General features: G+C 36.7%; 1 protein-coding gene across 1 annotated transcript in view; it reads left to right on the top strand.

Annotated features, from left to right (window-relative positions):
* Positions 1–10,806: 10,806 nt before the first annotated feature.
* LOC123595905 (UDP-glucuronosyltransferase 2A1-like) overlaps positions 10,807–21,862 on the top strand; it is a 50,261-nt gene continuing 39,205 nt past the window's right edge. Inside the window, exon 1 of the mRNA XM_045473848.1 lies at positions 10,807–10,955. The gene's annotated coding sequence lies outside the window, so the exon portion shown is untranslated. The remainder of the gene's footprint in view (positions 10,956–21,862) is intronic.

Raw genomic sequence — 21,862 nt, 5'->3', positions numbered from 1 at the left:
GCAGTGTAGTAGAGAAGAAAGAACATTTAGCTGGGGTTTGGGGGGGGAGGTTAGGAAACCTGGGTTCTGGTTGCAGCATTGCCTTTAATTGGACTTAAAACAGTTGATAATATAACTGACATTTGTTGGTATTCATCAATAAGGTACAGAAGTTAATAGCTAATGGTTTTCTTCAAGTTTTAAACTGAAAATTTCTAAGATTTAGAGGAATCACCAAAAATGTTATTTTAAGAAATAACCAGTTATGCAAAATTAGGTAATACTAAAGTCATTTTCCTGAAATAATAGTAATAAATTGTAAATCATCGAGTGCTTAGTGTAAAAAGGCACTTTGTGCTTCCGTTACTTATTTCATCCTTCTGTAACATCTCCCTTACTGTTTTTATAGATGGGGAGACAGGCCCATAGAGATTAAACTTGCCCAAGAGTACAAAGGTAGCAGTTGATGGAGCAAGTGTCCATCATATTGTATCTAATTTGGTCTTTCCAAAGAAGTCACCTCATCTGTTTTGGAAAGAAAGAGAACATAAATTAATACATGTTTAAAACCAGGGTGCTAGGTTCTCCTAAGGATATTAAACATTTTCTTAAAGCTTTCTTACTATGGAGAAGTTATTCCTGGAGTGTGTAGTCACTTAGATGTTAACCTATGCTTTATAAGCTTGCTATCCAGTTAATTTATTTTAAAAAATTAACATTTATTGAGTTCTTACTAATTATTAGGCATTCTGTATACTTACATTAGCTCATTTAATCTTCACAAGAATTGATTTCTAATTTTTTTTTTGTTTGGATGAAAAAACTGACAGGAACATAGTGTGAAAGATTGCTTTATAATTTTTCCTCTCTGCAAAGGAATCATAATAGTAAATAGTTGAAGACATGATCGTTTTTCTTACTGGGAGAGGCATGGTTTCTTCTATGTACTCTACGATGTTAATTCTAAAAATCTCTAATCAGTAACATATAACATAGGTTCAAGTAAAAGAAATTTCAGTTATTCAAAGTTTAAAAATCAGTCTGGGATTTTATTGGCTAGAGCATAAGTTCAAGAGTGTGAATTCAGGTGTATCACTTCTCTTGGTTTTGCTTTCCCTCTATGCTTTATTCTTAGTCTTCTTTTTAAAAAGTTTTTTTAGTTTATTTTGGAAGAGAATACAAGTGGAGGAGGGACAGAGAGAGAGAGGGAGAGAGGGAATCCTATGCAGGCTCTGCCCTGTCAGCACAGAGCCTGACACAGGGCTTGAATTCATGAACTGTGAGATCATGACCTGAGCAGAAATCAAGAGTTGGGTGCTTAACTGACTGAGCCACCTAAGTGCCCCAGTCATAGTCTTAAGTGTTCTATAAATGTCCATCACCATCTCCAGGCTTCCATTATCCATGTATTTCTCAATGTCAGAAAGAGAGAGACCAGTTTTCCACTATGTTTCTATAGCATTTCCTCAAAAGGACTCTGAATAGCCATGCTAGTTTCATGGAGCCAGCTCTGACCTAATGTGTGTCCAGGGAAGTGGGGTTCTTTGACCAACCAGTGTGGGAGGCAAAAGAGGCAGGAGATGATAATGGTCAGCTCCAGAGGAATTCTGTCAGGAAGGATGGCTTCCAAATGGTGGACAGAGTAACATATCTGATAAAACTTCATGTGTGATCTCATACAGAACTAACATCTGAATGTCTTCACTTTTCACTCACTGAGAATATTTTGTCATAGGCATAGCTTCCTTTTCCTGGATATCTCTTTTCCTGCTGTAGAATGCATTGGTCACTCTTCTGAAGGACATAGATTCTGCTTTGCCATACTATTGTAAATGATCCCAAGGGATGTCGGATGTATGGAATACAAAGAAGGAAATGAGAATTGTTGCCAGCATTTCACTGACTTTGCTAGAGTTCCCTGACCTCAAGGTAAGGGTGACACGTAAGTCATTTTGTCCTGAATTTTAGAATTGTTTGGTTTGGATAGAAAATGCCTAACGCAATTTGATACACAAATTAAAAATGAGGCATATGGTACTATGGGGGCAAAATTTTATTTTTTTGAGAGGAGGGGCAAACTTTCAGACCTCAAGTTCATTGTAGTGGGGATAGGAATCTTATGAATTTAATTTATAGTACTACAGGTCATCTAATATTTTTGCCTCTTTCCGTGACCCTAAATCTTATATTTTGTGTTTCCCTTTCAGTTTTTTCTGTCTCTTGTGTGGCATCTGAAAGACTGTTCAATCCTACTAACAGTACTCAGGGTGTAACAGGTCAGTAAATTATTGTTCTAGATTTGACTTCCACTGATGCCACTGAAAGGAACTTTATTTTTAAATTATATGGCCAGAACACAGGAGGCTACAGTTAGCCTCTCAAAGTTTCCAGGGGACTCTGATTTGAAATGTAAGCTTAGTTTTTGGCTGGAAATACTGGATCACTTGGCACGTAACTGGCTTATAGAATGCAAACATGCCTACTTCCCAGTTCATTTGTGGTGGTATTTCGGAAGTGTATGAGAATCGTGGTACAAATTAAGACTTAAGTGGTTTTTATGGGAACATTCTCTAGATGAAGTATTTTTTGTCTATTTAACTTGAGAGAGTTTTTAACTGAAATCTGTGGAGATAGAATGTTACTGGGATTAATTTTCAGCTCACAATACTTAATGTGTGTTTTTTTTTTATTTTTGTGTTTTCAAACTTTAAACGCATATAAAATATGTACTGTATACAGACTTTCTTTGGGGGATTTTGGGTATGATTAAATCCCATTTTTGTCATATCTTATTTCAAAATCACACCCATGTCCTGTGTAGAAAACTTCATGCAAAAGTGGGCTATTCTCATACTTTGCAAGCAGACATCTTTAGAAACATACATTACCTTTAGTATAGCAGCTGTCTGTTACCACTGTCATGAGGACACACAGTTGAAGAGTTTGAGAACAGATTCCACTGACTCCTTTTATTAATAAATTTTAAATAACGGTTATGGTGAACGTTACTGGTTTCCTGTATGGCTCCGTTATCCTAACAGTTCTTGATTATCACTGAAGTATCCCCCCCCCCCCCCCCCCCCCCCCCCCGCCCATAACCCATGTGGTTCAGAAATAACTCGCTCTGCCTTGTGTTCGTCTTTTCCCACAGGAACTCCTAAATCAGTCTGGGCATGGCATTCCTTTTTCCCAAGACTTGGTTTAGAACTGAGCAGTTTACCATACATATGCCAATGAATGCTATGAGAGTTTTTCTGAGGATTTCTGGAAAAGAGATTTACTTGCTCTTAGGAAAGAGACAGTAGAATAGATACTTTTTCACCCTAGGGGACTGAATTATGTGACAAGCCTGAAGTTGTTAGAACTATTTTGTCAGCTTCAGGAAACTGGGATAAGATAAATCCAACAAACAAGAAGACAAAGCCAGAAATATCTTGCATGATAGAATAGAACTTTTTTTTTTAATGTTTGTTTAGTTTTGAGAGAGAGTGTGTGCGAGCGGGAGGGGGGCAGTGAGAGAGAGAGGAAGACAGAAGATCTGAAGCAGGCTGTGTGTGCGCTGACAGAGATCCTCATGTGGAGGTCGAACTCAGGAACCATGAGATCATGACCTGAGCTGAAGTCGGACAGTTTACCGACTGTGCCACCCAGGCCCCCCATAGAATAGAACTTTCTTTAATCTTTGAGGAATTTTTTTTTTCCACTGGACCTTGACCTAAAGATCCTTTATTTTTTATTTTTTTATTTTTTATTTTTTAAGTTTATTTTTGACAGAGACAGAGCATGAGCGGGGGAGGGGCAGAGAGAGGGAGACACAGAATCAGAAGCAAGCTCCAGGCTCTGAGCTGTCAGCACAGATACTGATGCGGGGCTTGAACTTGCAGACCGCAAGATCATGACCTGAGCCGAAGTCGGATGCTCAACCGACTGAGCCACCCAGGCGCCCCCTAAAGATCCTTTAAACATGATCAGAGACTTACAGAAACAAAAACTATTTGGGAAGAGATCATCTGAATAAAGTAGAGGGTGCGGGTGCAGGATTAATAGGGACAAATAGATTTTGTTAAAGTACATTTCTGTTCGTCTAGAAATCACACAGGGATAGGTTTTACGACTGGACTCATGAGACCCAAGTGTGGATGGGGGCAGAAAGGTGCTCAGAGCACTTTGGAGTTGCATAGTAAAAAATAAGGTAAAGGAGGAAAAGCAAAAGAGAGCTTTTATGATGTCACATTTAATTCTCACATCATCTCTGGTAGGTGCCTCAGACTTTATTGCCAGCATGCAATAAAGTCAGGCTTTGAGCCTCGTTGTTTTAACTCAGTAGCCCACAATCATATTTTTAAAAATTTATTGAGGCAAATTGACATATATTAGTTTCAAGTATACAACATAGTGATTTGTCATTTGTGTGTATTGCGAAATGGTTACCACCAAAGTCTAGTCACTGGCACTTTACAAAGTTAATACATTGTTAGTAACTATATTCCCCATGCTATACATTGTATCTCCATGACTATTTTTATAACTGGACCTTTGTACTTCTTTTGTTTTTAAGTTTATTTTTATTTATTTTGAGAGAGAGGGGCAGAGAGAGGAGAGAGAGAGAATCTCAAGCAGGCTCTGCACCAAATCTCAAGCCGGCTCCTCGAGGAGCCAGTTTTAGGGCTTGAACCCATGAACCATGAGATCGTGACCTGAGCCGAAGTCAAGAGTTGGACATTGTTTTTTGTACTTCTTAATCGCCTTCACCCCTGTCATCTCCCACCTTCACCCCCTTCACCTCTGGCAACCACCAATCTGTTTCCTGCATCTGTGAGTCTAGGTTTTGTTTGATTGTTTTTTTAGATTCCACATATAAATGAAATCCTATGGTGTTTGTCCTTTTCCGTTAGACTTGTTTCACTTAGCATAATACATTCAAGGTTTCTCCATGTTGTTGCAAATGACAAGATAAATACTCCTTTTATGGCTGAGTAGTAGTCCTTTTTGTGTGTGTATATCATATCTTCATCTGTTTATCTTTGATTGATACTTCGGTTGTTTCCATATCTTGACTATTGTGAATAATGCTTCAGCGAAAATGAGGGTGCATATATATATCTTTGAACTGGTATTTTCGTTTTATTTGGATAGATACCCAGTAGTGGAATTGCTGGATCACATGGTAGCTATATAATTTTTTGAGGAACCTCTACACTGTTTTCCGCAATGGCTATAACCAATTTACATTCCCACCAACAGTCACAAGGGTTCCTTTTTCTCCATATCCTAACCAACACTTACTATTGCTTGTCTTTTTTGATAATAGTCATTCTAACAGGCGTGACTAATATCTTGTGGTTCTGATCATTAGTGATGTTAGTACTTTTTCATGTACCTGTTGCCTACCTGTATGCCTTTTTTGGGAAAATGTCTGTTCAGATTTTTTGCCCATTTTTAAATTAGATTGTTTGTTTTTGTTTTTGTTGTTTTGTTTGGTTTTTTGGAGAGAGAAAGTGTGATCAGGGGAGAGGGGCAGCGGGAGAGAGAATCCCAAGCGGTCTGGTTCCATGCTCAGCATGGCGCCCAATGTAGGGCTCAACCCTGGGACACTGAGATGATAACCTAAGCCAACGTCAAGAGTCAGACCCTCAACCAACTGGCCATCCAGGAGCTCTGTGTGAATTCTTTATTTGGATATTAGCCCTTTATCAGATGCATGATTTCTTTCTACTTTCTGTACGTAGACATACTTTCTACTATTCTGTATGTTGACTTTGCATCTTGTTGATGGTTTCCTTTCTGTGCAGAGGCTTTTTACTTTGGTATAGTCCCACTTGTTTATTTTTGCTTTTGTTGCCTTTCCTTTTAGAGTCCTATCAAAAAATCATCACCAAGACCAATGTCAAGGAGCTTGCCACCTGTGTTTTCTTTTAGGAGTTCTATCGTTTCAGGTCTTAAGTTCAGGTCTTTAATCCATTTTGACTTAACTTGTGTATGATGTAAAATAGTGATTTTAGTTTCATTCTTTTATATGTGGCTGTCCAGTTTCCCCAGCATCATTTATTGAAAAGACTGTTCTTTCCTCATTGTGTATTCTTGGCTTCTCTGTTGTAAATTAATTGACCATATATGCATGGGTTTATTTCTGATTTCTGGATTGTGTTCCATTATTCTGTGTTTTTTTTTTTTTTTTGTTTTTGTTTTTGTTTTTTTTTTTTTAATGCCAGTACCTTACAATTTTAATTATTATAGCTTTGTAATGTAGTTTGAAATCAGGGAGTTGATGCCTCCAGGTTTGTTCTTGTTTCTCAAGATTGCTTTGACTGTTCAGGGTCTTTTGTGTTTCCATATAAATTTTATTACTTTTCTATTTCTGTGATAAATGTCATTGTAATTTTGATAAGAATTGCATTGAGTCTATGCATTGCTTTGGGTAGTGTGGACATTTTAACAGTTCCCATCTGTGAGTACAGAATATCTTTCCCATTTATTTGGATCTTCAGTTTCTTTCAGCAGTGTCTATAGTGTTCAGTAGACTGCTCTTTCACATTTCCTTGGTTAAATTTATTGCTAGGTATTTTATTCTGTTTGATGCATTGTAAATACAATTGTTTTCTTAATTTCTCTTTCTGGTAGTTCATTATTAGTGTATATAAATTCAACAGATTTTTTTATATTGATTTTGTATACTCTTCACTGAATTTATTAGTTTTAACAGTTCCCTAAGAACATCTCCATAGGCCTCTAGAAGTGTGCCAGACCAGAAGCCTAGCCCTCAGGCCAAAGCTCCTATGTACATAGGCTTCTTTCTCAGAAAGTCCACAGATGTCTTTCTGTCTGCTATCTGTGCAGTACTATGGGGACTGGAATCTGCTAACAACCACCTTCCCAGTTATTTTAGTCCCATGGTACTCAGGAATGCAAGCCCCACAGGCCTCCCAGAGCCAAGTGAGCCAGGGGTTTCACCTGAGTTGCAGCTGTAAAATCAGATGTAAAAACAGATGTAAAAACCGGGGCACCAGATGAATGTAAAAACTTCCCTCTGGGAGATACTGGCACTCTGGGGAGTGGTAGAGGGAGAGTGTGAAGATGACAAGAAGAGAGGGAGGAAAATGTCGAAAGTGGATCCCAGCAGACTCCATCCCCTGAGAGATCCCCAAAAGCCCCTGCCCTTCTGGCCAATGCTTTTAAGGTCAGCAAATGAATTTCTTTCACATAAGGTCTGGTACCTTTTCTCAGATGGCTGCTTCTGTGCTTTGTGGCTGTTTCTGCGCTAGGCCCTGTGGTGAGTGAGTCTGCACATAAGTCCTTTAAGAGCTGTTTCTAGTTTGTTACAGTCCTTTGAGGCTTGTGGACGGGAGTCCCATTAGCTTTCAAGGCATATGTTTTGGGGGTCTTAAAAGTTGGTGTGTCTAATTTGGGGGACTAACCCTTTGCTTCTCAGGAAGAAGCTTCAGGGTTGTGCATTCCCTCCCAGTTGTGGTTCACGGCACTGGGGGTGGGGCTTATCGCGAGCTTGGGTCTTAGGCTCTGCACTCTGCCTTTATGTCGCATCTTTCTCATTGCCCAATGTGAGGAGTTACTCAGGTAGTTTTCAGGTCTTTCTCGGAGGAAATTATTACATATGTAGCCGTAGACTTGGTTTGTCTGTGGGAGGAGGCAAATTCAGGATCTTTTCTGTGTCACTGTCTTGAACTATCTCCTATAAAAACACTTCTATCTAGTTTTCTTAGAGCTTCCCTTAAAAAATGGTGAACAAATATGAACTAGTGCAGATTTTCAAAGTATGTTCAGTATAGCATATCTGTAAATTTACATTAATTCAATTTAACAACATATTAAACATTTTCAGTGGGACACTTTGGGAGATAAAAGGACAATCTCTGCCTTCAAGGAGATTAAATCTTTTTTTTTTTTTTTAATTTTTTTTTTTAATGTTTATTCATTTTTGAGAGAGAGAGCATGAGCGGGGGAGGAGCAGAGAGAGATTCTGTGTCTCACAGAATCCAAAGCAGCCTCCAGGTTCTGGGCTGTCAGCACAGAGTCTGACCGGGGGCTCAAACCTACCAATGGTGATATCATGACCTGAGCCAAAGTTGGACGCTCAACTGACTGAGCCACCCAGGCGCCCCGAGATTAAATCTTATATGGAGATAAAGTATATAAGCAAGAAGAATATGAGTATAAATTCAGATGATGAAGCAGGATTGTTTGGGGAAAATGGGTGAGATTTAGAAATGCTACATGTAAGGTGGAGTGTTGGAACATGGGAGAGGACTATAGTTGAAAGTGTATTCAAAAGCTATGTTAGAGCTAGATTGCCAGGAATTATTTGCTGGGAATGGTTTTTTTTATGTAAAGTAATAACTGTAGAAAAAGTACTGTAATTATCTCTTGAAATTACAAGAGTAGTGCATGCCCCTTGAACAAATACTAAATTAAAATACATAAAATGGGAGTCTCACTTTCCAGTCGAATCTCATTTCCATGGGTAGTGTGTTATCAGTTTGTTATTTATTATTCCAGGCTTTTTTTCCCTATATTTCTGTAATCATCTGTATACTTATGTTTTAAGATTATTGTGTTAGAGAATAATAAATACTTCTGTAGATAGCTTCTTTGCACTCAACAGTATATCACGAACATACTTCTGAGTTAGTACATATTGACTGCCTTTTTTCTTTTTTTTTTTAATTTTATTTTAGAAAATGAGAGAGGAGCGAGTGGGGGAGAGGGGAAAAGAGAGAGACAGAATCCTAAGCAGGGGCCATGCTCAGCATGGAGTCCGACTCAGGACTTGATCCTACTACCCTGGGATCATGACCAAGCTGAAATCAGAAGTCAGACGTTCAACTGACTGAGCCACCCAGCCATCCCTTTTTCTTTTTAGTAGCTTCATATTTTCTAGTGTATAGATGAACCAAAATGTCTTTATCTATTTACTTATCCTTGGGCAGAGAACTTCTAAATGTTGCTATTGCATCTGTGCTGTAATGGATATTCTTGCACATATATTTTAACACTTACACTATTTTTCATAAAATACTGAATGATACAATTTGGTCATTTTACATTTTCGTAGGTATTGTCAAGTCATTCTCCAAATAGTTGTACAGTTTACACAGTCTCTGAGACTTGCCCATTTACTATATTTTCTTATCAGTACTGGAAAATATAGAGCCATTAAATTCTTGCCATTCTAACAAGAGAAAAACACTATTTTCATTTTTGTATTAATTTGTATTTCTATAATTATTTATAAGTTTGAGCATCTTTTCATAATTCATTTAACCATTTATATTTCTTTTTGTGGCAATTGTCTTTTCGCAGTCTCTGCTCATATATTTATGAGTTTACTTTTTTATTATGCTTTATGCATATGAATAATACACATGAATATTAATGGTTTGTGGTATGTATTCTCTACCAATGATAGGCTTTCTGTTTGTTTATGGTATCTTCCTTCATATAAATGTTTAAAATCTTTCATATAGTTAAATATGTAAGTAGTTTATTTATGAGTTCTTGATTTTCTGCTGCTTTCATCTCAAGTTTTTTTTACATATTTTTAAATTTTAAAGTTTTGGTTTTTTTTTGTTTTTTGCATTTAAAGATGTAATATTCAATTTGAAATTTGTTTTTGTGAGGATATGGTATTGAGATCTCACCACATAATTGTTCCAACATGATTTATCATTGAGAAATCATTCTTTATTTTGTGTTTCTGTTTATTGTGGCAAATTCTACAATACCTTATGATTGATTTTTTTTCTCAGGAAATACTTCGATTTTTAATACTGATCTTATATTTGGTTATCCTAGAGAATTTAAAATAATCTGTGATAATTTTTTATTTGTTGTGTTTGATTTTCTTCAATACCACATTGCTCACAAATGATGGCAAATTCTCCTCCTGTGTTCCAAATTTTATTTATTTTTTTACATAATTTTCTTATTGGCTAGGACTTCCAGTACCATAGTGAATAGTTCAGATTAACAACTAAACATTCTTGTCCAGTACTTCAAGGATAATATTTCACTGGGGAAAGGAAAAAAAATAAACACAACTTAGCAAAATCCTGGGAATTTATAATTGTGATTAGATAGATCAAATGGTATATATGGGCTTATTGAAAAAGAAGTGGGGCATCTGGGTGGCTCAGTTGGCTAAGCCTGACTTCAGCTCAGGTTATGATCTCATGGTTCGTGGGTTTGAGCCCCGTATGGGGCTCTGTGCTGACAGCTCAGAGCCTGGAACCTGCTTCGGATTTTGTGTCTCCCTCTCTCCTCGCCCCTCTCCCGCTCACTCTCTGTCTCTCTTTCTCAAAAACATAAAAAAAACATTAAAAAAAAGAAAAAGAAGTATCTTCTGACAATCTGCCTTATTTAACCATTTCAGTTTTGGTTTTTACTGATGGTTATCACATCTCTAGATAAGGGTATGTAGCTCTTTGAAGATTTATAAAGTTTAGGGGTGCCTGGGTGGCTAAGTCGGTTAAATGTCTGGCTCTTGGTTTCAGCTCAAGTCATGACCTCTCGGTTCATGGGTTCAGGCCCTAAGTCCAGCTCTGGATGTGCTGACAGTGTGGAGCCTGCTTGGGATTCGCTCTCTCTGCCCCTCCCTTGCTTGCTCACTGGGGCACTCTTTCAAAATAAACAAACTTAAAAAGAAAAACAAAAAGACTTCTAAAGTTTGGATAATGTATGTGTGTTGAATAAATTTACCTAACCCTTGTAAACCTTTTTACTTCCTTTCAAATCCTTCCAGTTTTTTAGTCTCAGTTTCTCCACTGAGAAACTGCAACCACTGTTTTGTTTTGTTTTGTTTTGTTTTGTTTTGTTTTTTTTTTTAAGAGACAGTGTCACTTGTCTCTTCATTTTTAAGATCAGGACATTGGTTCTTCTATCCTTCCACCTACCTCTCTACCTCCATTAACCTCCTGCCTTTACCTAACTACTCTAAAATACGCTGCTGCTTTTACATTTTCAAGGTTAGTGACATTTGTATTGCTTTGTAAGCATAAAGTTTCTGTCTTTATAGTTTGATTCTTAACAGTCAATAAATACAGTTTTCTTTGCTTTGTATATTGCAACTATTACTCCAAAGCCAAATAATACCGTTTACTTCTTTACATGTTCCATGTTGTGACACCCATGCTACTGAATGGTTAATATTCCTAGGGTAAATTTTAATTGGATTTCTTTTCTTTCCCCACCCCCATCTTTCTCCCTTCTTCCTTTTTCTTCTTTCTTCACCCCTTTTCTTCCTCCTCCTCCTCAGCACCCCCACCCCATAATTTTCTTCATCATATCCTCACTTTTTTCCAGTTTCTCAGTCGTCTTTTTCACTCATTTTTAACTAAGTCTTCTGCGAGCCATGTGTCATCCTTTTCCAACTTGATGGTCCCTACACTTGGCACAGCAGTTGCCCTGTGAGTCCACTGCTCGGTGGTTCCAGTTTCTTTTTTGTTCCTTGGTTTAGAGTTTTGTTTTATTGAAGTAAATTCACGTAACTGCCTGAGAAAGTATAATAGTCATTAGTGCTGTATAGCATGTATTTCCCCCCACTGCACACACCACCCAACTTCTAGGCACACTGTAGGTTTGTATAGTTCTGCTGCCTAAAAGTTAACTTGCTTTCAAGTTTAACTTTTCAGTGAAAAGCCTCTTTTCCTGTCTGAGAGTCACTAGAAGTGTTCCAGATAGTGACAGTTCTGTCAGTCTGATTTCTAGAATGAGGGTTATTTGACACAGAACTCTCAATATAATTGCAGTGGACATATAACATGAGGGAGAAATACACCTTTATTGTTTTAAGCCTGGAAGAGTTTTGAGTGATTATTGCAGCATAACCTAGTATATCCTGACGGACGTTGGAAAGATACGAGTGTAACTCCTAAAATATTTCAAATTATATTATTTTCTGAATACTTGATAGTTAATTTGGAGAGATGTAAAATTCTATATTAAAAATCCATTTCCTTCTGGAATATAAAGACATTGTTATGTTGTCCTCTTGCATTTCTTGTTGCTGATGATACGCTGATGGCAGTGCAATTCCTATGGTCATCAAAATTTTCCTCTTCTCAAATCTTTTAGGATCTTCCATTTATCCTCGTTTAAAATTTCATAGTAATGAATATTTTATGCATCCAGCTTGGCTCTCCATTGGCTGTTTCTTTTTGAAGATTACATACATGTCTGTGTTCTGGGAAACTTCATTGCATTGGTTTCCTAATAATTTGCTGCTTTTTATTTTCTCAGTTCTTTTTTTCTTCATTTGATCTTAGTTGGACCTCTACTTTATTAATAACTCACTTTATCTCATTTCTCACATTTTCTGTCATCTTTGTTTTTTGTTTATATATTTTAAGAGATTTCCTTATATTATGTTCCAACATACCTTTTGTTTTCACCTATTTCAATTTCAGCCACTGTGTGTTTTTCTCTTCTAAGAATGTGTCTCTTAGCTTAGTTACCCCAGAAAGCTGCAGTTAAGAAAAGGACTTGCATGTTAGTGTTTTGTTTCTAGAACTGATTCCATGAAATAGGAGTGTAGGACAAGGAAAGTGACATAAAGAAGGAGGGAAAGCCAGTACCAGGGTATGTTACCAGCCTGGTCAGTACTGTGGAGAGTTGGTTTCTATCCTCCTGAGACCATTTCAGGTGGTATGTAGAATGCTTCTTAGATTAATTAGGCCACCTAAAAAATAGTAGAGGAAGGAGAGAATGTATTATTGGCTCTTGTTCCCCATTTGTCAAGGTTGGTGTAAGGTGCCAGTAACTCTCTGCTGTATTTGGATGCATGTGGTCAACATAGCTGCTCATAGACATCCCACGGTCGCATCAGAGAAACTCCAGGGCAGAAAGCAAGATTGTTCAGGACCGCTGGCTAGTGTCTGGTTATCTCTTTAAGGAAGTTGGTTTGACTATGGCAGTGGCTGAAGGATGGTTGGGGAGTAGAAAGCAGTGGAGAGGTGAGGTAGGGCAAAATGAGTGATAACTATAGTCCACATTTTGCAATTTTCATATCCCTTGGTGCCCTCTATTGAGTACAGTTACAATGTTTTCAATATGGTGGCCAAGTTCATTCCCCTTTACCAAAGGGAATTAGTGGGAACAGGCTTTGGTCCTAGCTACTGCATCTGGCCCTGAAGGAATAATAAAGTATCTATCATCCTCCTCCCCTTTTACAAATTTCTTGTTTCCTTCTCTCTGGGCCTGCAGTTCGGCTATTCTGAACTATTAGTCTGATGGGATGACATGAGCCTTCATCCCCAAGTTACCTTAGCATTCTTCGATCATGGTTGCTGCAGGTAAACTCGTAAGAGTTATCATTAGGCAGTGATTTCTACCACTCTGAATTTTAGGCACTCCTCTACATCTCCTGGGTCTTGGAAAAATCTGTTTTTCCTACCATGTAACTGTGATCCTGATCAGGGTAATTGTCAAAGTTAGTTGTTCCCACTAATAATAACTATTTTCTTTGCCCATTGTCCCACTGATACGAGGAGTCCAAAATGAGCAAGTCATAGCTTTAGGTGAGTGGAAACCTTACTGTGTCCCCTGATAGAAATTTCTCTACCAAACTGCCCCCAGAGCAGAACCCAGAAGAATCTGGGAGATTCAGGATTTTCAGGCTTTTTCCCCTCACCCCAAGTCTCCCAGGGTTTCATTCTTTTTCTTTCTAGGCCCTGACTCTTGCACAGAAGGCCTGTTGAAGTTGTGAGTTGAGTCTCCTTTGTAGCTCTGCTACCTTTGCAGTTCTAAACCTGCTTTTCTGCTGCTTCAGAAGAAAAGAGTCTAAACACTGCCAGTGAGAACTTCTGACTTTGACAGCATGTTTTGATTTGATGTTTATTTAAACTGACGCTGTCATTTTTTTTTTACAAGGCATAGAAAACTGTAAACAAAAGCCATTTTCAGTCTATATAGTATTTAATTACCATTGTGTCCGTACTGTCCATAAATCAGTACTTTACCATCTCCCAGTTCTTTACTCCCCTGTGTGAATCATAAGTTGTTGATTTCATTGAATTCTAGAAGTTATCACTCATGTTATAGTTATTGCTCATGTCATCAGCAATGAGATTGTTATTGCCAGTTACAAGTTAATTGTCCAATTCCCAAGTCTTACTTTGTGGCTCTGCTCTTATTTCCAGTTCTGTTACAGACTGTCTCAGTCTGTGTTCTCCTCGAAAACAGAGCCTGAAATGAGGATCAGAATGTAGTAGTTTATTTTGAGAAATCCAGGGGTTACAGGAGTAGGGAACAGGGAAAGGTAAACCAGGAAAGTCCAGATAAAGGAGGAAAGTACATTACCAAGCTGATCATCACTGTGAACAATTGGGACTTAATCCAGCCGGGACCCGACTACCTGAAGTATAGGCGAGCACTCCTACTGAACATACTGCAATTATATACATGTGAGTGGTAGGTGAGGTTCTTCAGCAGTATGCAGTGGTGCCAAAGAAGTCATAGTGCAGAAGCTGAGAGATCTATGCTGTTAGGTTACAACTGTGCAGAAGCTCCTTGCCACAGCAAAAACTGGAGGAGAAAAATGGGCTGAAGAGATACGAGGTGGGGCATAAGAGGTGTGAAATATAGGAGTCCTCCCTTTTTTCTGTTCTGTTTTACAGTATATCATTTATATGGATGAATATTTTGGATATCTATATTTGCTAAAACAGTTAACCTTTCACTTTTTAAAGTTATCCTTTTTCACTGTGTCCTGAGGGTGTGTGTGTGTGTGTATGTGTGTGTGTGTGCGTGTGTGCGCTCATGCGTGCGCATGCATTTTGACTCACAGGGATCTCTCTGCACCAGTGAAGGACTTGTTAACTGGCTAGTTTTTTTTTTTTTTTAATTTGAGATTTTTATTTTTGACTGATGTTGACTTTTATGCTAAGTATGTGTATATTACTAGACATTGCTAAGTACTATAAATGTCAAAATGAAAAAGGCTTTATACTTAGATGTGGTACATTGATTCTGGTTACTTTATTTCATCTTGGACTGTTTATTTCATTTCCTTTAGAAAAGGACTCTTAATTTTTTTGTGGTCAGTGTGGGGAGGGGGGGTGGATTAAGGAGGGTGGAAGTGTATGGACCACAAGTGTAAGTGTCTAGAAGCTGATATGTATATATATTTTTTCCTGTACCAGTATCTAGTCCTGGATCATATGTTGCATTTAGTTATCATACCTCCTTAGTCTCTTTTAATCTGAGATAATCCTTTGGGGTGTTTGTTGTTGTTGTTTTGTTTTGTTTTTGTCTTTCTTAATTTTAACACTATTGATGAATTATTGGCCAGTTATTTTATAGAATGACTTCCAGCTTAGGTTTGTTGGATGTTTCTTTATGATTAAATTCCAGTTGTGCATTTTTGGCAAGAATATGACAGAAGTGATATGCTCTTTTCATTATGATTTTCATGACTCATATGATGTTAATGTATCTCATTAATGGTAAAATTAACTGATCACTTGATTAAGATGATGTTTGCAGGTTTCTGCACTATAAAGTTACAATTTTTCCTTTTGAAATTAAGTATTTTGTGAGGAGATACCTCGAAACTGTGTAAATACCCTGTTTGTCATCATACTTTTGCCCTCTATTTTTAGTATCCATTAATTATTAATTGGAATTAGAACATAAGGAAGAGCTTCCCCTTTCCTTTATTTATTTATTTTTGTTTCTGTCAGTATAGATTTATGGATATTTGATTTATTCTATGGAGTTTAATCCAAAACTATCATTATTAATTTTTTTACGCTCAAATTATTCCAGATTTGATTCATTGGAGCCCTCTCCAGTTGCTCACTACCCTTTTGATGTGTTCCCATCATTTAATGTACTTCAAGATGCTCATCTTGTAGTTTTTCTTGCCTTGAACTAAAATCAGTCATTTGTCCAGGAAGCCATGGTTCCTCTTTTTGAGGAGTAATATACAGAAATTAAGATCTGGGTTGTGGGTGTGCTCATTGTTGCTGGGATGTTACTGTTTCTAGGCCCTTCTTAGAGTTGAGAAAAATATGTGTACAGTATAACTTTTATTGCCAGTTCAAGAGAATAGAAACATTTTGATCATTCTAATAAAAAGGCAGGAAAAAGAGAATGCAGTGAGAAAAAACATGGTAATTAAATGTTAAATTGTTACAGATAAGTGCAAACTAGTATTTTAATGTAGTTGCTTTCATTTTCATTTAATGTATTACTTTTACATTAATTTAAGTATGAATCAAGTAAACTCATCTATTAAGAAAGATTGTTTAATCCACCTTTTATTTTTGTTTAAAATGAAAATAACTAATACAGAATGACCTTGAATTGTTTTATATATGTGTCTGTATTTAGCCAGTACTAAGTGAAAATTAATGTAGTGCTGTTAATATCAAAGTAGAATAAAAGATGCACAGTATGAAATGTAATAAAGAAAAACATTTCTGTGGATAGAAGTAATTCACTAAGAATTAACAAATAAGAAAAATTGAAAGATTTCAGTATACCTTGGAAACTAGTAAATCAAGCAAACAATAAATTAGTATGAAAATTGTTTTTGTAACAAAAGTTGAAAGTTGATTTTTTTTAAAAAAGTTCATTTTTTTTATTTTGAGAGAGAGGGGGGGTGGGGCAGGGGCAGGGAGTGAGGGAGAGAAAGAATCCCAAGCAGGCTCCATGTTGTTATTGCAGAGCCCAACGTGGGGCATGATCTTTCGACTGCTACATAGAGTCAGATGTTCAACCTACTGAACCACCCAGGCGCACCGGAAGTTGAGTATTTTGGCAAAACAAGTAACAAGATTCATCAGTTGAATTCGGTAGCTCAAAGGAAGTATGTACATTCTTTTCAAGTGCAGATGAAAAATTTTGTAAAATTGAACTTAGACATGGTCACAGATAAAACCTCAACAAATTCTAACGTATCTATGTAAAACAACTCTTGACTATAGTGCAAGAAAATTTTAAAAAATCATTAATTAAAAGGAATATCCTTCCCCCAAACATGTACATTAAGAGTTCTATTCAGTGTAGTGGACTGAGTTGATTTTAATGGACTCCATGCTTTTCCACTTCTGCTTCAACCACATGCATATACATCCTGAAGAAAAGACAACATAGAACAACATACACAGCCAAGTATGAAACCACGAAAGGATATCCACCGATTGTTAGGTTTAATAAAAGGAAATTCCATGAATAGATGCTTGTAGGAAGTATAAAAAAGTGGTTTTGGGGGAGAATAAGAAAAACTTGGGGCGCCTGGGTGGCTCAGTCGGTTAAGTGTCCGACTTCGGCTCAGGTCAAGATCTCACAGTTCGTGAGTTCAAGCCCCGTGTCAGGCTCTGTGCTAACAGCTCAGAGCCTGGAGCCTGCTTCACATTCTGTGTCTCCCTCTCTCTCTGCCCCTTCCCTGCTCATGCTGTGTCTCTCTCTGTCTCAAAAATAAATAAACATTAAAAAAAATAAATAAAAAAAATTTTTTAAAAAGGTAAGTGCCTTAACAGGCATCAAAATTTACACTATCTGTAGAAAGCAGTGACTTCAGGCTAAAAAAGTTAAATTATAATGAAATTGGTGATCACGTTAAGCTGCAGCAAAGGAGGTCAGAAAAAAAACATTCTGAATGGATGCTTTCACAATCCAGGACATGTGCAGTGTTTGCAGAGATCAGTACCTATTGAAGATTAATTCATGAAAACCACATGAGATAACAACTATACAAAATAGGATGATTTGCACCTAAAGATTGTACACAGAGAAAAAAAGTGTTTAGACATGAAAGGGTAAGTTAATATAAGAATGGAATGAGTTGAGAAAGATATATAAACTAACTTTTCCAAAATTCTAGAAATCAGAAGTTCATTTATTATATGAAATTTAATATTATATGAAGTGAAACTGAACTGAATGGGTGAATAGAAGAGCGAACAAGATCAGCTGTAGATGGAATTAGTGAATTTTCTGTTTTCCTGACTGAACCTTGACTGATAGAGCCCCCTAGACCTAAAGGCTCTAGGAATTTACAGTAAACTGATTAAAATAGAGGTGTTACATGCTGACCGCCTACATTAGAGCTCTGATGGTTACCTGTTGTACTTCTAAGGCTTTTTTGTTTCTAATTGTTCTCCTAGCATTGATCACCTATCCTATATTTTATTGCAGCATCTGGGATTGATTTCAATGTCTTTGCCTCAATTAAAAAATTTTTTTAAATAATTTTTTTAATGTTTTATTTATTGTTGAGAGACAGCACAAATGGGGGAAGGGCAGAGCAAGACAGAGACAGAGGATCTGAAGCGGGCTCTGCACTGACAGCAGCGAGCTTGATGTGGGGCTCGAACTCAGCCATGAGATCATGACCTGAGCCAAAGTCGGACACTCAATAGACTGAGCCGCCCTCATTTTTTTTTTTTTAAGAAAGAGAGAGATTGAGTGCACAAGTGGGGGAGAGAAAGAGAGAGAAAGAATGAGAATCTTAAGCAGGCTCCACACTCAGTGCGTGGAGCTCCCTGATGTGGTGCTTGATCACACAACCCTGGGATTGTGACCTGAGCCAAAACAGAGTCAGACAGTAAATTAACTGAGCGACTCAGGTGTCCCCTTGCCCCAGTTTTTATTTCATTCCATTCTGACTCTCAAAACCTGCATGTCCTCATTATGATTGATCAGTCATAGCTCCAAAGTTCATCTCTGACTTAGTATTTCTAATTAATTGTTGCTAGTTTATATGATCTTATTTTTGATCGTATAATCAATCTTTGTTTTTTTGCCACTCTGGGCCCTGTCATCCATGACCCCAGAATTCTATATTTTTTATATAATAAGTTTACCCTTTGCAACTTGTCTTCACCAAAGAAGAGTCAGTAGAAAAAACACCACAGTAGACAATGTGTGCAGTACGTGCAAACAACAACAAACTTGAAGAGACAAAAAACATACAAAAAGATGGCCAATTAAACCCAATAAACTGCATTTCCATGTTTTGCATTGGTAAAATAAATATCCACCATAGGAAAGGCACCAAATAACTGGTGACTCTAGAGCTGGTCTGATGGCTCTTTCGACAGATTGGTGATGGGTACAGAGATGGTTTACACATGGCCTAACAGAATGACTCCCTCTAACTCTGACTGGGCTACTACTACTGATACAAAGAATCTAGCCTGCTTGTATGTCTACTTGGATTATACTTCTGGAGATCAATGGGGCTGAAGATTCGGTGGGCCTCCTTCATGCTTATCTTTGTCAGGGCTTCATATAACCCCCATTTCACAGACTTCACTTTAAAATTATTCATCTGAGTTGTATCATGGTGCAGTACCCAAAGGTACAGAATCTTTGGGATGCTAAAAAATGAGAAATTTGAAATATCTGCTGTGCCAGTTTTCAGTTTATTGTGTCTCAGCTTCAGCTTTGTGATCTTGAATCTGGACCCTGTAAACATTTCTTCTTTGCTAACTGGATAAATGTCAAGCTTCACCAGTAGAGGTCCCTGGAGTGACTTTTATTATTATCTGGTAATTTTTGTGAATATTATTGGATTTTAAGAACATATATTTTTAAAAATGTACTTAAAATTCTAAAGATACTTTTAAAAATATAAGAAATCTTAATATTTGTATTACTTATCCTTAATAGATACTGCATTCCATATGGAAATTAAAACTCCTACACAGTTCCTGATGTAGATGGACCCATCTTCCCTGTGTTATTTTCAAGATTAACTTCATAATCACTTGATTTTTGTCTTTGACCTCTATGTTGCTTACAAAATTCTGACTGTAAGCTGTATATTGGAAATAAACAGTATTAACACAGAGATTATAAAGATGAAAAAAGTTACATCAATCCTGTCATTCTGTGTAACCGCTTGGAGTTTTTGTGTTTAAATTTTTTTGGACAACTTAGACATTTGAAAGCTGTTAGGATTGATCTTGAAGAAACAACCACATGGATAGTATTGTAGTTTTTGCAATGTATAATGGGATTTTTGTGACTCTGTTCAATGTATCTTTATGTTTATGTTTTTTCCTAACTCTATGTATATATATTGCTTTATGTGAAACTGCAAAATTAAAGTGAATAAGAGGATTCTTTGATCATGTATGATTGGACATAGGTTTATGTATCTGATTATATGGTCTAAGAATTGCAAAGATCAGTTTTTTTTAGAATAAAACTGTATTTATTACATTTTAATATAGTCAAAACACATGTTTAAAAATTACACAATTAAAAACATTTTTAATTTCTGAATGCAGTTATAACAATGACATAAAATTATTTTATTATTAAAGTGATTTTTGGTAATAACATTATACACTGTATGATGAATATATTGTTAAAACTTTACCTTGTATACCAAATATACTACCTAACCCATTTTCTGTTATTTTTAGTGTGGTTTACAGGTATTATTTTCAGCGTAGATTTTACTTAAATTCCATGTTTTTAAGCCACTGTAGTCAACTTATAAAAACTACTTATCAAGCTAAAATACAGTGGAATAAAATTACACTTAAAGTAATTTAATTCCCTTAACACAAATGATTAATATGTATGCAAATATAAAGAATAGGTGCTTAACTCAAGGACAATGTAAATAAAAGCAATTTTGCTTGTGCTTTAGGTTTGCTTTATATTCAAGTCCTGTGGGAACACTGCCAGAAATGCTGTTTCCCACAAGGGTTACAACACTTAGGAGAAAATAATTACAGTTAATTTAGATTTTGACTGTTTGCACTTTTATTTTTATTTGAACAGAATTGTTGGTAAAGCCTTGTATTTAACCATTATTCTAGATTTATAAAACTGGATCTTTTAGAAATTACGTTATGTTAAAGGCATCCAAATTGGCGTATAAAATACTAGCTTATCTTCTTACCGGAGAAGGCTCCGAGGAAGCCTGGTATTATTAAATACCTTTCTGGTATTTAATTTCTAAGTGATTAAAGCTTTGAAAATTGTTGTTGTTGCAGAGCAGAAAACGTTAAAATATTTTCAGTTTCACTGATGCTTTTATCCACATTTACATCCAGCACTTAGATACATTATGATATGCACAGTTATCACAGGGACAGTTTGTATTATTTATGTGGCTTTTAGTTTATAATGAGGTTAATTATGCACAAATGCATAATATATACAGGAATGTAGGTGCATTTGCAACGATGCTGACTATACCTCATTTCCACCTGAAAGACAATGACAAGTGTTACGAAGTAAAAAGAAAAATCTAAGAGAAAGTACTTCTACTTGAAACAGAAAACACTTAAGATACAGGGTTCTATACATAATCTGCATTTTTAATGAGATAGTTCGTATTCATGTAGTTTCTCAACAATCTGTAAGCAAACTCTAACATCCAGTATGTTTTAAAGTACCTATCATTTCCATATAAGCAAAAAGGCCTGAGAAAAAAATGTTGGGTATTATACCATGAATGGGGCAATATAGAGGGGGCCTTGAAATTATGTCTACTAGAGTGGGGGGAAATCTTTTCACACACTATTTCTCAATTATAGTAGTTACTTTGCAACAAAAAAAACGTATTTTTATATTTTTTAATTTTATTTACAAAAAAATTTTTTTAACGCTTATTTATTTTTGAGGCAGAGAGAGACAGAGCATGAACGGGGGAGGGTCAGAGAGATAGAGGGAGACACAGAATCCGAAACAGGCTCCAGGCTCTGAGCTGTCAGCACAGAGCCCGATGCGGGGCTCCAACTCACGGACTGTGAGATCGTGACCTGAGCCAAAGTCGGACGCTTAACCGACTGAGCCACCCAGGCGCCCCTAATTTTATTTTTTAAAGTTTACATCCAAATTAGCATATAGTACAACAGTGATTTCAGAGTAGATTCCTTAGTGCCCCTTACCCATTTAGCCCATCCCC

Source organism: Leopardus geoffroyi, chromosome B1 (assembly GCF_018350155.1).
Source record: "Leopardus geoffroyi isolate Oge1 chromosome B1, O.geoffroyi_Oge1_pat1.0, whole genome shotgun sequence".
In the NCBI taxonomy this organism is placed as follows: Eukaryota; Metazoa; Chordata; class Mammalia; order Carnivora; family Felidae; genus Leopardus; species Leopardus geoffroyi.
The sequence above is the reverse complement of the archived record's forward strand: the minus strand, read 5'-3'. Positions and strand labels throughout refer to the sequence as shown.